The sequence below is a fragment of the Ischnura elegans genome, chromosome 5, assembly GCF_921293095.1.
Source record: "Ischnura elegans chromosome 5, ioIscEleg1.1, whole genome shotgun sequence".
NCBI classification, from domain to species: domain Eukaryota; kingdom Metazoa; phylum Arthropoda; class Insecta; order Odonata; family Coenagrionidae; genus Ischnura; species Ischnura elegans.
Genome location: NC_060250.1, coordinates 126,684,600 through 126,698,943, shown reverse-complemented (window position 1 = coordinate 126,698,943; position 14,344 = coordinate 126,684,600). Strand labels below are relative to the sequence as shown.

General features: G+C 36.7%; 1 long non-coding RNA gene across 1 annotated transcript; it reads right to left on the bottom strand.

The window, feature by feature from the left end:
- Positions 1–9,863: 9,863 nt before the first annotated feature.
- LOC124159883 lies at positions 9,864–14,029 on the bottom strand. The gene is made up of 3 exons (XR_006865046.1): positions 13,990–14,029; positions 13,247–13,318; positions 9,864–9,905 (listed from the first exon to the last, which is right to left on the bottom strand). It is a non-coding gene; the product is annotated as an uncharacterized LOC124159883 (long non-coding RNA).
- Between the last annotated feature and the right edge of the window lie 315 nt (positions 14,030–14,344).

Below are 14,344 nucleotides of genomic sequence, written 5' to 3'. Positions count from 1 at the left end.
TGACTCGTAAAGAGGTACAAATGGTGCATCATTCCAATCTTCTGTCTCCTCCCTTCCTCTTTCCTTCGTCACCTTTAAATTTTTTACGCATCCAAAAAGTCCTCCTTTCGGCAATTTTTTTACTTTCATAAGTTATTACGTTTAGTATTTCCCTCACTTTTCCACAATGCTATCAAATAAGCCTAACAAAAGGCATGGATACGAGGGAGCGGTGTGGGGATCCTGCGAAATAAACATAGTTAGTCACAACAAATGATTCAAAAGGAACTCACCACCTTGATATCTGTGTGGTGAAAACAAGTAATTTTATAAAATTGAGTTCAAAAATTACCACAAAGTCAGTTTCAAATTCAGCGCTCTCGTGTACTCAAGGGTAGAATGCACTCATTACATTTTTCTGACATAAAATGCATAGAGAAGAAGGTTGAGAATGTCGCTGTTATTAATTTGATGCACTAATGATATTTTCATGTGGGTCCCAAGATTGCTTGTGAGCGCCCATTATAAACATAGCAATTTATGTTTAGTTCCTTAGGCCTACGAAGGTAGCGTTTAAAAGAATATGGACTTGAAAAAATTATGAATATAAAATGAAAATATTTTCTTGAGGTAAGGGGGACGTGAGAGTTTGCTACAATCTGCGATAAGAAATAACGGCTTTTCCCTAGTTCTGATCTTGAGTTTTAAGTGTTTAAGTTAAGTTTTACACTTGATTGTTTGGGGTTTCCAGTTAAGAGTGGCTGCAGCAGTGACTGGGACTCTCTTGGATATAGTCCATGAAAAAGCAGCCAATGATGCAGAAGTAATGTGCACAGAGCACAGAGTATGCTTCAGCAAATTATACAAATATTGACGACAAAATACTGACGAAAATTCGCCATTTTTTATCAGATTAATAATGACAAAGTTAAAATATTTAAAATATCATGTCCAACTGATCCCTAATTACTAGAAACAATAAAAGACTGAGAATTTCTATACCAAGACGTGCTAAAAGATGCGTTAATTCTTGCTTGCTATATTTCTCAATTAAATCTGTTTTTAGTCAAGTAAACTCAAATTCAATATAGCATTCATGGATTAAATACTTTGTTGGATCATAATATAAGAATGGATAATCATGAAAATTTTACAAAAATGTATATTATTTAATTTCTACTTATAATCATTGCATATCCTTAAAATTAAATTTAACCAAAAATATTATGATGAGACTTCTAGAGATAATGCAAACAAATTATCATCAAAAGGCGTGGCTCATGACTACTGCGCACCAAATTATGATTCAACTATATCTTACGCAAAAAATAATCACGCAGATTTCAACAACATAAAAATTTCCTCGCGGGCAAGATATTCGAAGACCGCCGACGTTTCGACTTCCGACTTGTCACCCATTTTCAAGGAATAGCAAAGCTTGGTTGATCAGTTTAAATATTCTGTTTGCCGGGAAAGTGTAAAGTCATATATAAATATTTACTTGCTAAATTATTTAAAAGTTTTCTTCATGGCCAAAAAACTCAACTCAAGACAGCGCTTAAAAGAATTATTTCTATTCCCTCTTCCCCTCACAGCAGTCCCCATTACCTGTTTCTTTCTCAAATTTGAATACTAGATTGAAATTTCTCGTGATATTTTACAGAGTTGGAAATATTCAGCGCGATTAAAATGCTTTGGAGGCGTCAGAATCCGGAAGAGAGGGGTCATTACCTAACTGGACCAACTGCTGTAATTTGGATCAGATGGGATTTTTTCGCCGAAATTTATTGCTAATTTAATCTCTAAGGCGAAAAACTTTCACTCCTCAGGACGAATAAAACAGCTGTTAGTAAACCCTCTTGGATAGTCTCATAAATTGCAAACGATGTCGCCGATAAGTTAATGATTTTAAATTTTGAGGTCGATTTAGCTTAAATGAAGCGTTTGAAATTTGAAGAAAATCCTCCTCTTTACGAGCGAAATCAGCGGGCGTACATAAAAAATGAGGCGAAGTGTTTCCCGTTCCACCTTAAATTTTTAAGAAATGACGAAAGATCGGGCGTAGCATACGTGCTCAAAAGGATCTCTTTTCACTCGTTGCACATGGCACGAAGTCCAGGAAATGATAAGACACTCGATGAAGCCGGTTTTGAATGCTACAAAAAATATATAAATTGTCTTTGGCTATGCATCATTGGCATAGATTGAAACATGTGTAGGGTATTCAGCAGCGAAACGCTCGTATTTTAAATATTTCTCATTGGGTTAGTAAGATAGAGATGGCGCACATTTTGTAACATAATTAAATTTTTTCCTATTTTGCTTTTATGATTAAACTAAGAAGTAAAAATGGTGACTAGTCTTGTTTCTGACGTACACACAAAAACCTATACTTATACCCATTCTTCTCTTAGCAGTAAGAATTATAAAATATTACCTCGCGGCGTCTATCCCGTATGATGAAGGTGACACGCCGTACCCATAAGGGTGATACGCCGCATGTTATTGAAACCGAATAAAATTGATTTCTGTATCCTACGGTCTCATTAAGAAAGGAAAGCATTATTTAAGTTTTGAGGAAAATAAAATACACAAATACTTTCGATATATTTTTACTATTTTTCCAATTAACTTGAATTGCCGTCGATTTATATGCAACTTAACTACAGGTTGTGAACTAGAACTATCTTTATGCCAGTATATCATAAATACGCACATGTAAAAACCAAGAAATTTTACTTACATGGGCTATATCTATAAAATTTTTATTGAAAAACACAAGTTGAACCGAAGTTTAGGATTTGTTTTTAGAATTCCAAAGTACATGTTGGAAAATAAACTAAGATAGTTATTTAAGGTGCTTGCTTAAGTCAAAACTTTCTCTTGCCTACAAACTTAGCATAGTAATTTTTAAAATTTGTGTACAAATAATTGAAAACTAAACAACAACAAAAAAACAATTTTTAATTTTAGTACACACACTAAAGCTGTTATCACGTTGCTAAAAACGAGTTATAACCCATTCGAAATCAATTTTCAACTCGTGAGGCGTATATCCCGCATTAGAGAAATGCGGCATGTGTACCTAAGTTCAGTGTGGCGTCTCACCCTTTCTCTACGTGTGAGACGCCTCAAGTCGTGGCTCAATGGCCTTTAAAGCCAATATGACGTAACTAGACTGACAATATCAGAGCAGAACTTATTGTTGCTGCAAATAATCACAATATAGCAGTACTTCAACATCCGATACGACTTTAGTGCAAGGCGAGGAAACATTTTCAAAGTAAAATACCAGACTCAGTATTTGCGCTTTAAAATCTTAAAAACCGATTATCAAAGAACGGGACATTCTAAATTATTCCCTGGCATCTACTGCGGCCCTGCATTGCGAAGCTCACCGCAATGTGTCAGAAAACGCCGAAACTAAGAGGGGGTGCGTATTCCATCCCGTATGTGTCGTCTCTCCCCGATTTACCCAATGGTCTACGATCTGTCGGGTGCATTTCATCTCTAGCTTTTACGACATAGCAATGAGGCGAGAGATAATAATAAGGCCGCTTAGCCTGTGACGGATTTATTCCTTTAACGGTTAAATATATATATACATTTATGAACCCATTACCATGTTAATTGTACAACTTCAGTGTAAACAGAAAAAGAAATTAAGGGTTTAATTTTGTCATCTTCAGTTGGCCTGAGCGTTCTCCTTTCAATCCACTGTGGGGTTCAACTTCAGTAACAACTGCAGAACAGTTGTACCCTGGGATAATGTCAATAATTTCTTAAAAACCAACGCCATTGCTTACATGGGAAATGGCTTTAGGCTGATAATTTATTTATTTCATAAACTTTTTTTTCAATTTCAAAATTGCCAAAATTTCAAGAGAAGGTATATTGGCACTATATATTTTGCAAGCTAACATTGTGGGATGTAGATTCAATCCATCAATCAAGTAAAACTATTAAACGTTTGTAAATTCCACAAAACTTTTTATTCGGTAACACTCTCGAGTCAATCTCAAGGGGAATAACCGTATGCAACAAATTCTCAAAAACATTTTTCGAAAATGTAGGTGTTCTACCAGAATTTCCACTTTCTGTACACAAAAATGACACTCAAAATATCGTATCATCCATACTATTTGCATAAATAGGACCCGAACCATATATGAAAATGTACTATATTAATGACATAATAAATCCTGTAAGCTTTAAGTTTGGAGCAGGGTAAAAGGCTCCATCGGAATGACAAGAAAATAGAGCAATGATATTAGGAAATTTGGGACACTCAGATGTTGTTCGGCTAATGCTGGATGCTTCACCGTGAGCGCAAATAAAGACCTCATTAGGGAAACAATAGGTCTATCCAATAACGGAGAGAGAGTTGATAGCGAATGTTAGTTCCACATTCCCTGCATTCATATTTCCATACCTTGGGGGTTAAAACTCACATTCTATTTACACATGATTCCTATGAAATGTATGTATTTACTTTTTATACACATAGGCATAATTAATATTGGCTGGGTAAATTAAATACGCCATAACAGCGGGTCACGGGATATTTTTAGAATTATTTTCAAATTCTGGAAACATATACATTAAGATCATCCACTATTGTGAGGAAAGTTTTTTTCAGTTGCATTGAAAGATTTATATATTATACCAGGTATTTCCATTGATAATGACACATGATATCTGAAAGTAAATAAGGTAGTCCTAATAAAATGCATTGTAAAATTTTCAGAGTACCTATTGATCTATTTGCTTGACCATGCACCAGAGAAACATCTGAACATTCGAATGCTAGCACACGTGTGCGCTTGGTACACTTTTTCCTATCAGACTCCTGTCTCCCCTCCAACTCCCCCCTGCCTGATTCATTATTTATATGCGTCGCTTTATTAAGAGTTGTCTCCCTCGCACAGTACGCAAAGAATCGTATAAACTCCGGAATGCGGGAGCAGTCGGTCGGTCGGTTGGTCGTGGGGATTTTTATACGTTTTGGAAGCGACTACTCGTCCCGTCGTCACGGCAACCCTTTCGCTCCTCAAAACACACCCCCCCCCCAGTCCCCCGCTCCATCTTTTATCGCCATCTCCATGCCAACCACCCACTCCTCCCCCCCCCCCATCTCCACACCCGTATCTTATTTCCCCTTTTTACGACTTTTCCACCTCTCCTCCCATTTCACCAAAACTTTAGCTCCGCATCGGAAACTCAACGGCTCCCAGAATTTCTTCCTTTTTTTCTTCTCTATCTCTCAAGCCACCCTGACCATGTGACTCCGGCTTTGTCCTCCCGTCGTTAAGTATGCATTGATTGAAATGGGGGCGCAGAAAAGCTTTTCGGTTCCTCCAGCGATTGGGACGGTGGATTTAAAAATAAATATCTCTTGCATTTTTGGAGCGAATGTCAGATGGGAATCGCGATTGGAAGCGGTTGGCAAAGGTTTTTTTAGTGACGCCGCGAAAGTGCGCAGGGCAATATTTTGTCCTGCAGCTAATGATATGTCTTTAAGGACCTTCTCGATCAGCATTCACGACCTCTACGGCTCATTTTGGAATTTGTACTCTATTTTACCTCCTCTGGTTCATTTTATCTATTACAAAGGTCGTATGTTGTCATTTTGTATCTCTGAAGTTTTATAAATAAGTAGGTAATATATGTACTGAAGCAAATGGCACTGAAATAAACCAATATGGTGAGAAAAACTTAGATATAGACAAAAAGAGACCGAGTGGACTATCTGAAACTATGTAAGCCACTATGATATACAACTACTTACCCCAATTATTGCTAGAACATAAATTCAAAATCATGTATTTTCTACCTTTATTAAGAAAGTCAGCCTGTGTCCGTGAAATCCGCCTATTATTCATTATTAATGTCACCGTGATTGACAACAGGTTAGAGCTAATAAAGCACTTTTAACTAGAGTTTATGTAAAAAATAAGTCTCTTGCATTTGGATATCAGAATCCAATGAAGTGGTGCTGTGGATAGAGTTTCTAGGAATGTCACAGCAACGATCTATCCTATGTGAGCCATATCATCCATCTAGTATTCGAGTTTAGATAATGCATCCCTGTTCAAGAGGCTATTAATTCTGGTTTTACCATACCTACCCTTAACATCATATGCCACCCTAAACGGTACGTTTGTTCAGCCAAGCCAAGTAGGGCGTTTTCAACGTACCAGTAGGCACATGTCATGTATTTATTCCGAGTTTGACAGTATGAAGAACGGTAAAGTCAACAATAAAAGTAGAGATTTTCCGATGAGTCAATTTCAAATAAGTCTTCGAAGAGCTAAAAGTACTCAACAAAAAAATTGCACAAATAAAGTTTCCATTTGCCGGCATCCGTGAGTCGGGAGGATTATAGGACGCTCAAGAACGAATATGCACTCTCTGAGCAAAGAGTTATGAGAATATGAACAGAATTATTTACACTGACCAAAATACCTGAAAATTCATTAAAGAAGGCAATAGAGAAATGGTTTTTCCTGAACCGAATACTTCGGTATTAAAGAATTCCAATTGCTTGGCTAACAGAAAGCAATTTAACTTTATTCGAGCGCATCAAGTTTTCAAAGTCCAATTTTTTGGATCGCCTAAATTTATTCCACTAACCTAATAGAGGCAAAAGCGTTACATGAAGATAGAATACGCATCCCTTTCAAGGCTCCATGGCTTTGCCTTTTCGTTGTCATTATTAAACCTCATTGCGCCACACGCTGATATATCGGCTTGAGGGTAGACTGGATTGAAAATCATAATAAGTTAATACATTTTAATTTATCCTTTATTTTGAGTAATAGAATATTTTAATCATAAAAAATTTCCTTTTTTCAGTAAAATAAAAAAAACATTGCATGTACATCTAAAATAGTAACGTCATATTGTGTTAATTCATAAAGTGCTATAAAGTTGTTACAATTACGTCGGTACTTTTCACTAGTTTCTCCGAATTTCGGTGGCACTAAGGGGGTTATAATGCGTACAATGGGTGCGAATGACCTCAAAGTATCATTGGAGAATCTAATCCAAACGCGAGGATACAGGAATTCCTTCGTCTTCTGCCTGGCCCTCATCACAACTCGCTCCTGCCATCCTTTCGCACGCTTCCTGACCACACAAACGCACCACTCATCATGCGATCGCTGCTGCGACCACATCACCTTTCCGCGACGTCAGAAGAACCGCCCCACCCTCCTCCCACCCCCGGCCGCCACCCGGTCATTATCCTCCACCCAAGCAACGGGAGTAGCCGCCCACCCACCCCTTCGCCCCCCTCCATCCCGTCACCAACAGCAACAACAACAATCGGCCCCTCTCGCATGCGCTCTCCTCCAGCATTAATCCATTTCGGCTTTTGATACGCGGACTCGGAGAGAAAGAGAGATGTGATAAAGTGGGCAGAAAGGAGAGCTGACAAAGGAGTTGGAAAGAAAAGAGGGAAGATTTAGGAATGAAATGAGAAAGAAATGTAGCAGGTGGACAAAGAGTAATAGCAAAAGACGGTAAGCTGGAAAAAGGCTGAGCTAAAGGTTGCAGAAATGAGAATGTTGAATTAGTAGTTCTATAAGTACATTACAGCTTAACCCACCTTGATTTTTATGATGTATGCCTTTATCTGTGGTCTACACTCATTTTCAAAATAATGGCACCCTTTTCAAATCTGATTCACTTTTTCACCTTTTCCTAGCCATATGGCTATTTTTTCCTATACTTTTTCTCTCAAATAAATTAACAAGTGAGTTTTCCATACGTTAACCGTTTCTATTCATTAGATGAAGCTAAAATGGTAAAAATCAAGGCTACCTCTTACGGTTAGTGGATTTCATGCTTTTCAATCTGTATACCTTCCGAATTCATGGCCATTTCCTAATTTTAAATGAAACTTCTGACTTAAAACCGTGCTTAAGATCGGGCGTAATTTCTTTTCTCTCTATTATTAGAATAGTGAAGATATCGGAATTGATAAATATTGCACCAATTCAAGCATAAGCGACGTGAATACGCTAAAATCTCCTTCTATGACTAAAAATAAAAAAACTAAAGTGCTGTCAAGCAAAACCGTATAAGTACCAGTCAATAAACTAAATGCCAGAGTCTTTGATGCAAAGATGTAATGATGGCTCCCTAACAGTTTTAACACAAGCTCAACGCAGTAAAAAAAGATTTGTTTCAGGGGCTCATTGATCGAACGAGAAGAATAGGGCCCGCCCTACCTCCATGACAGTTTCATAACCTAACACACCACCAAAGTCTAATTTGAATTTCTTAATATCCTAATTTGCGTCCATGCATTAGATTGAGAACTTACTAGTTAGCCCTGATTTGTATTTAAAAAAAAAACTTAAAAATCAATATGAAAAATGAATAATTTCAAGGTAAGTACCAGGCACTTACCACGCACCATTAGGTTTATCTAATGCACGTGAGAGCATCTGCAATAGAATAGCCTTTAGTATTAGACGAAGTACATTCAAGATGGATCGCAGTTGTATGAAAAGGCAAACACAAATCTATATTGAAGGATACACGTTTAAGGATGAGCATTGGGCCCTTAAAAACCGGCAGCACCTGCTTACTCCGGACTTGTAAAAGAAACAAATACCTCGAGACCTTTCTCCCAATTTCTCCGCCCACCTTCGCACCGCAAACTCACCCCCCCCCTTTATCAACCCTCCCTCCACACCTTTTACGAGGAGGCCCCGAGAGAGAACGAAGCATCAAATGGCTGGCCACTTCTCCTCCTCCTCCACCCACCCACCCTCCCAAGGTGGGTTCCACGCCGCCCGCCCTCCGTGGGCCATCATCTCACGCTATCGCCGATGCGAGGGGGCAGGTGGGGAGGGGGAGCTCTTTTATTTTGGGGGTGGGGCGGGCGGACTGCCCGTGGGTGGGGCAATTGGCAGAGTCCTCTGGATGGCAGTTCTCTACACTACTACCTCATAGGGTCGAGTCGTTCCATACACTTCCACTATGGGAATTGAGACGTCCGCCATTTTAGTTCTTCCGTCTCTATAGAGTCTTATGGGGGAAAGTGATATAATGCCATTTTTTTCATAAATACGCGATTCCTGTCGCATTTTCGGTAATTATAAATTATAATATATTCAATCTTGATGTACTTGGAACACTTTACTATCAATTTTTAAATTTTAAATCGTGAAAAATAACAAATAATCGCGCTTTAGCCAAGTTTTGATTATTTTCACTGGACGTTTTTCTAGATATGAAAAACTCATATTTGTCTGAAACAGGGTAAATTATTTCCAAAACTAATATTACAGCTCCCAGGGCTACTATATAGCGTTTTGTTCTCGTCAAAGGAATAATTTCAGATTTTGAAAGTCCAATATCAGCTGAGAGAGAATTGTTATCTTCAGATCGGAAGAGATTTCGCATGTAATATCCGAGTAAAACTTCCATGAAAACAGCGCAATGGATATTATACGAGGAATTTGAGGACAAGTCTGGTCAATTTTTAGTGCCGAAAAATCGGAAATATTATCCTACCCCAAAATTAAACAAGAAAAACTACAGAAGTCACAAGCTGTCATGCAGTTTATGTACTTTTCACGAGAGTTGCAGATCATAAAAGATGTCATCAAAGGAGGTATATAAAAGAAAAAAATCACATTTTTCCAAAGTGTATAATGTACACACACCACAAATGTTACATTTTAAGATTTCCAGAATGATTTAACAATTCCATTGAAACTAAGATTATTTACATATTGCAAAATAAAAAATAAATCTTAAGTGCACAAGATGTAACATTTCTATTAAAATGGATTCAAATTAGTAGGAGAGAATGATGAATAGGTGATGACAGCTGCCACACATCTTGTATTCTTCTCAATGTTGCTATGTTCCTTTACCACCAATGACATTGACTACTCAAATATCTGAACCTGTAATTAAAAATATAAATAAAATTTCGAGCTTTATTACACCAAAAGCATTAATTCATAAGTAATTTTAATGAACAGCATCTTACAATTAGTGATACATCAAATTCTCACAATCAACAGTCCTGATAAAGTTCTCTAATGTGTAGATGTTTACTAAACATGCAATCACATAAGTTTCTATATCATCTTTCATGGTTTGAGCAATAGGAAATTAATAAACGTGCAATTTCAATTGGCAGACAACTTTCTGGAAATTAATATTATTACCAAGATGGCAATCTTCCTGTCAGCATACAAAATTATAAAAAGGAATAATATGACATTAACATTCCACAACACTGTTACTCAGTGGCATAACTATGGGGGGAGGAAGTGAAAGATCCCTCCCCAAAGCCTCAGAGAAATAAAAAAATTATTTATAATTATTTTATATATTGAACTGCATTGACTAAAAGTTAAATCTTTAGCGGCAAAATGATTTCAAATGTATTTCCAGGAATGTTATTCTTCAAAAATTTTCTTGGACTGACTCGTTGTCTGAGGGGGAGGGGGGTGGTTGCTACCCCAGGCCATCCTATCCTTCCCAAAGCATATTCTTAGTTACCTCATTGCCATTACTCCTTCACACAAATATTTCAACATTTATCAGATCATCTAAAATTATTATCAAATTGAATACATACAGTCATATTAAACTACTCCATTGCCTAATCTCGACCATCCTATGCTCTCCCCCTTTAAAAAATATTTACATTTTAAAACATTCCAAACAGCGGAATAGGTTGATAGATTTCACATTTAATAGGCATTCTCAAACATATCCCATATTTTAACCCCAGAATACTGTTCAGCAAAGAATTCATGTCAATGGTGAAGGTACCCCCCAATTAATGACCCTCATTATAACGATGAACACCATTTACCTATCTCCATCAACACCACCATGGAATGTGTCATACAGTTTCCTCTAGTATTACATCCATTATAATAACATTCAGACCAGGATTAAGCAGTCAATAGTTATGGAAAAAAATTGACTGTATAAGAGGAATCTCAGAATAGTAGTGAATTAATGCACAGCAAGACCAAACTTGCCTATCAAAAGAACCACTAGTAATTATGAAGAACAGATTTCAACCCCAGAAAACTGTTCAGTGAAGAGTTCAAGTCAATGCTCATGGTACCCTCCAATCAATGAGATGAACAACATTTATATTCTCCATTAACACCGTCATGGAATATATATTCCTTTAAGTACAACATATAATGTAGTAATTTGCCAATAAGGATTAAGTAATCCACACTTCTGGAAAGAAACTAACTTAAAAAGAGGAATCTCAGAATTGCAGTGCAGTTATGCACAAAAAAATTAAACTTACCCATCAAAAGAAGCATTCTCAATTATGAAGAAGAGACTTGGCACTAGAAAAATTTTTGAAAGCAACTTAAGCTATACCAAGAAGGGCAAGTATCGAAGGAAAAATAAATATATTGGCCCATGCTGCTGATGTAGCCTTAATAGCCTATAGCAGCGGTTCCCAAAAAGGGGGGTCGCGACCCCCAGGGGGGTCGCGGGCCGTTCGGAAAGGGGTCGCGAGATGTATACGAATAATAAAGTGAACTATGTACTTAAACTTAGACAACCATTTTTAGGGGGTCGCGGCTAAAACGTATGGGCTAAAATGGGTCGCAGAAAGAAAAAGTTTGGGAACCGCTGGCCTATAGTAAAAGTAACCTCAAATCAGTAGCCCAAGTAGATAGTAATAATAGTAGGATTACAGTTAATTGAAGATAAGACTAAATATGTGGAAATTGGAAGAGTGGCAGAGCCTAAAATTTCTCTGCTGGTGTTTGGTAGTCACCATTAACTGCCAAAATTAAAAATACATAGATGAAGAGATACAAACGGGGATAAATTAAGCTAATAGATGCAACTGGAGCCTATCAAAATTATCGTAGATTCAACTTCTCAATATACCAGCTCCAGATATATATCAACTCAAGAAAGATAAAAATTAAAATGTATACTATCATAATACAGCAAGTGCTCGTATATGAGGCTGAGGTAAGGACCCTAACAAAGCAGCCCTAGAAGAAGTAAATAACTGTTGGAAATTAAATATTGAGAAGGATATATGGTCCAACATTTGACGAAGGGGTTTGGAGAATACTGAAAAACATAGAGCAGGAAACTTCATAAAACAAGATATTGTCACTGTGATCAGAAGTAGGAGAATTGCATGGCTTGGTCATGTAAGAAAAAGTGAGGAGTATGGAGAGGTCAACCAGAGGGAAGGCACCCACCAGGAAGACTAAGATGCAATGACCCAGTGGTTGAGGACATGGGATGAGTTGGGGAAAAGGTTGACATTATGGAGGACAGAGGAGTCTGAAGAGACAACTTGTTGGTAAGGCCAAATATCAACTTGGATTTGAGTATGGAATCATATTACTTGCAATATTTACTTTGATTAAACATTTTTTGTGCTTGAATTCCTCCTCTCTAAGAACGACTGTTGCACTTATTTGTAATTTGATTTCAGCATTAATCTCATGAACATAATAACATTTCATACATCTAATTTCCTCTTCAAAAATAAGGGGGTACTTCGTAATTGGAACTTTAAAACTTGACTGAAGGATTAAAAGCAGTGGCTTCATAGTATGTGGTTTACAATATCATTGATTAAAAAATTCAACCATGTAGCAATGACCTATTGCAAAATTTTTTTAACCATATGCTGAAGTAGAAAACTGAAAGTAAGAATTACAACTCTACAGCATGCTTAAAACACTCTGTTGTACTTAAAACATACAGTATAGTAGGCCTTTATAATGTATTCTACTGAAGACCAAATGATTCTTTGGTGTTCTATACAACAAATACATAAACTAAACAAAAAACCCAAAAATTACATTTAAACATGAATTATCCTCTGCATGTTAATCGATGAAGCCATAATATCTTTGGAAAAGAATGATGCCAAGCTTAAAATGATAAAAATTCAGCCAATCAGTGATGTATAAAAAAATAAAAGCTTATACTACAATTAAGTTAAGTTCAAACTCAAAGAGAACCAATGCGTCTAATATTTATATGCCACTTTCATTATGAGGTTTTTGACTTTTACTTTGCAGTGCACCATTTTCCTCTAGGAACTCTAATGAATTACCTTCAACAAATATATTCAAAGCTACAGACACTTGTGGAGAGGTCAACCAGACAACCCTTAAGAAACAAATAAATGGCAATGTGGTATCCTATTCACACATGCATGCTGGTGAGAAAGGGTAGTTGAACGCTCAATTCCAGGGTATTTCTTGTAAAATGTAGAACCTACCCAATCAGTAATTTTAGCATCTTGTGCTAGTTCTTCCTATGTTGCTCCTTTGCCTAATGACACTCTTGGAACCTGCATGAACAGCAGCAGCAACATGCAAGTGATAATGCAAATCAGTTTTATTAATTTATTCCAATGGTAAACATTACTAATCACTAGAATATAGAATCAACGCAAAAGGAAATGGCAGAAAATCCCCCTACGGCTTAGGATAAACACCATAAATGGATTTAGGAATACAATATCCTAGGTTTATCACAACGTATCACTAAGAAATGCATTTTAAAGAAGTTTTTATTGCAACAGAAATCATGATATCTCAAAAATATCATTAAAACCATATTATTTTCACACAATACCACATCAGGTCTTGAATAAGTTATATCTACACATTAACAATAAGCTCTCAATCCACTCTTGACAATCACTATTTATAAAACATTTATAAAAGCACAATTAAACACAGAGGCTAAATAAAAGTAAATGTATAAGTAAAACAATAAGTTCTAGAAAAATTTATATGAATAATATACACACTGACAACAAGGCATTGAAATTGAAATGATGTACGAAGAAATAATCAAAAACTCCTAGTTTTCCATAGCCATATTTTTTAAATAACTCGCAATAATTAGGCATGAATAGTACCGTCCTCTTTGATAATCACTGAAGCCATTTCAGAAAAACCTAATTAATTATATATTTCCATATTTTACAATTAGTTACTAAGCCCGAATACGTACCACAAGTAAATATTCGGCCAAAGATGTTGAAACTTCAAGTACACAGGAGCAGACAGCAGCATAAGCACTGGGCCACGACAAAAGTTCGGTGTTAATGTATTTTTCCGTTTTAACCAGCCCTAGGAATGTAATCCTCTTCACTGGACTTAAACTGGAATTAAAAATTCGGAATGAGTCAAGGAAAAGATTAGTCGCAAAAGCGACTCGTCGAGATTTTAATTGCATCCTAAAATTAAGCATTCATACTCCTTCGAAATATAATAGTCATTCTTCTCATAAACTACACACAAATAAAGCAATGAAAAGTGGAGTTTCGTCCACTAATATGTATCCAGATGCGCAGATTCTAGTCAAA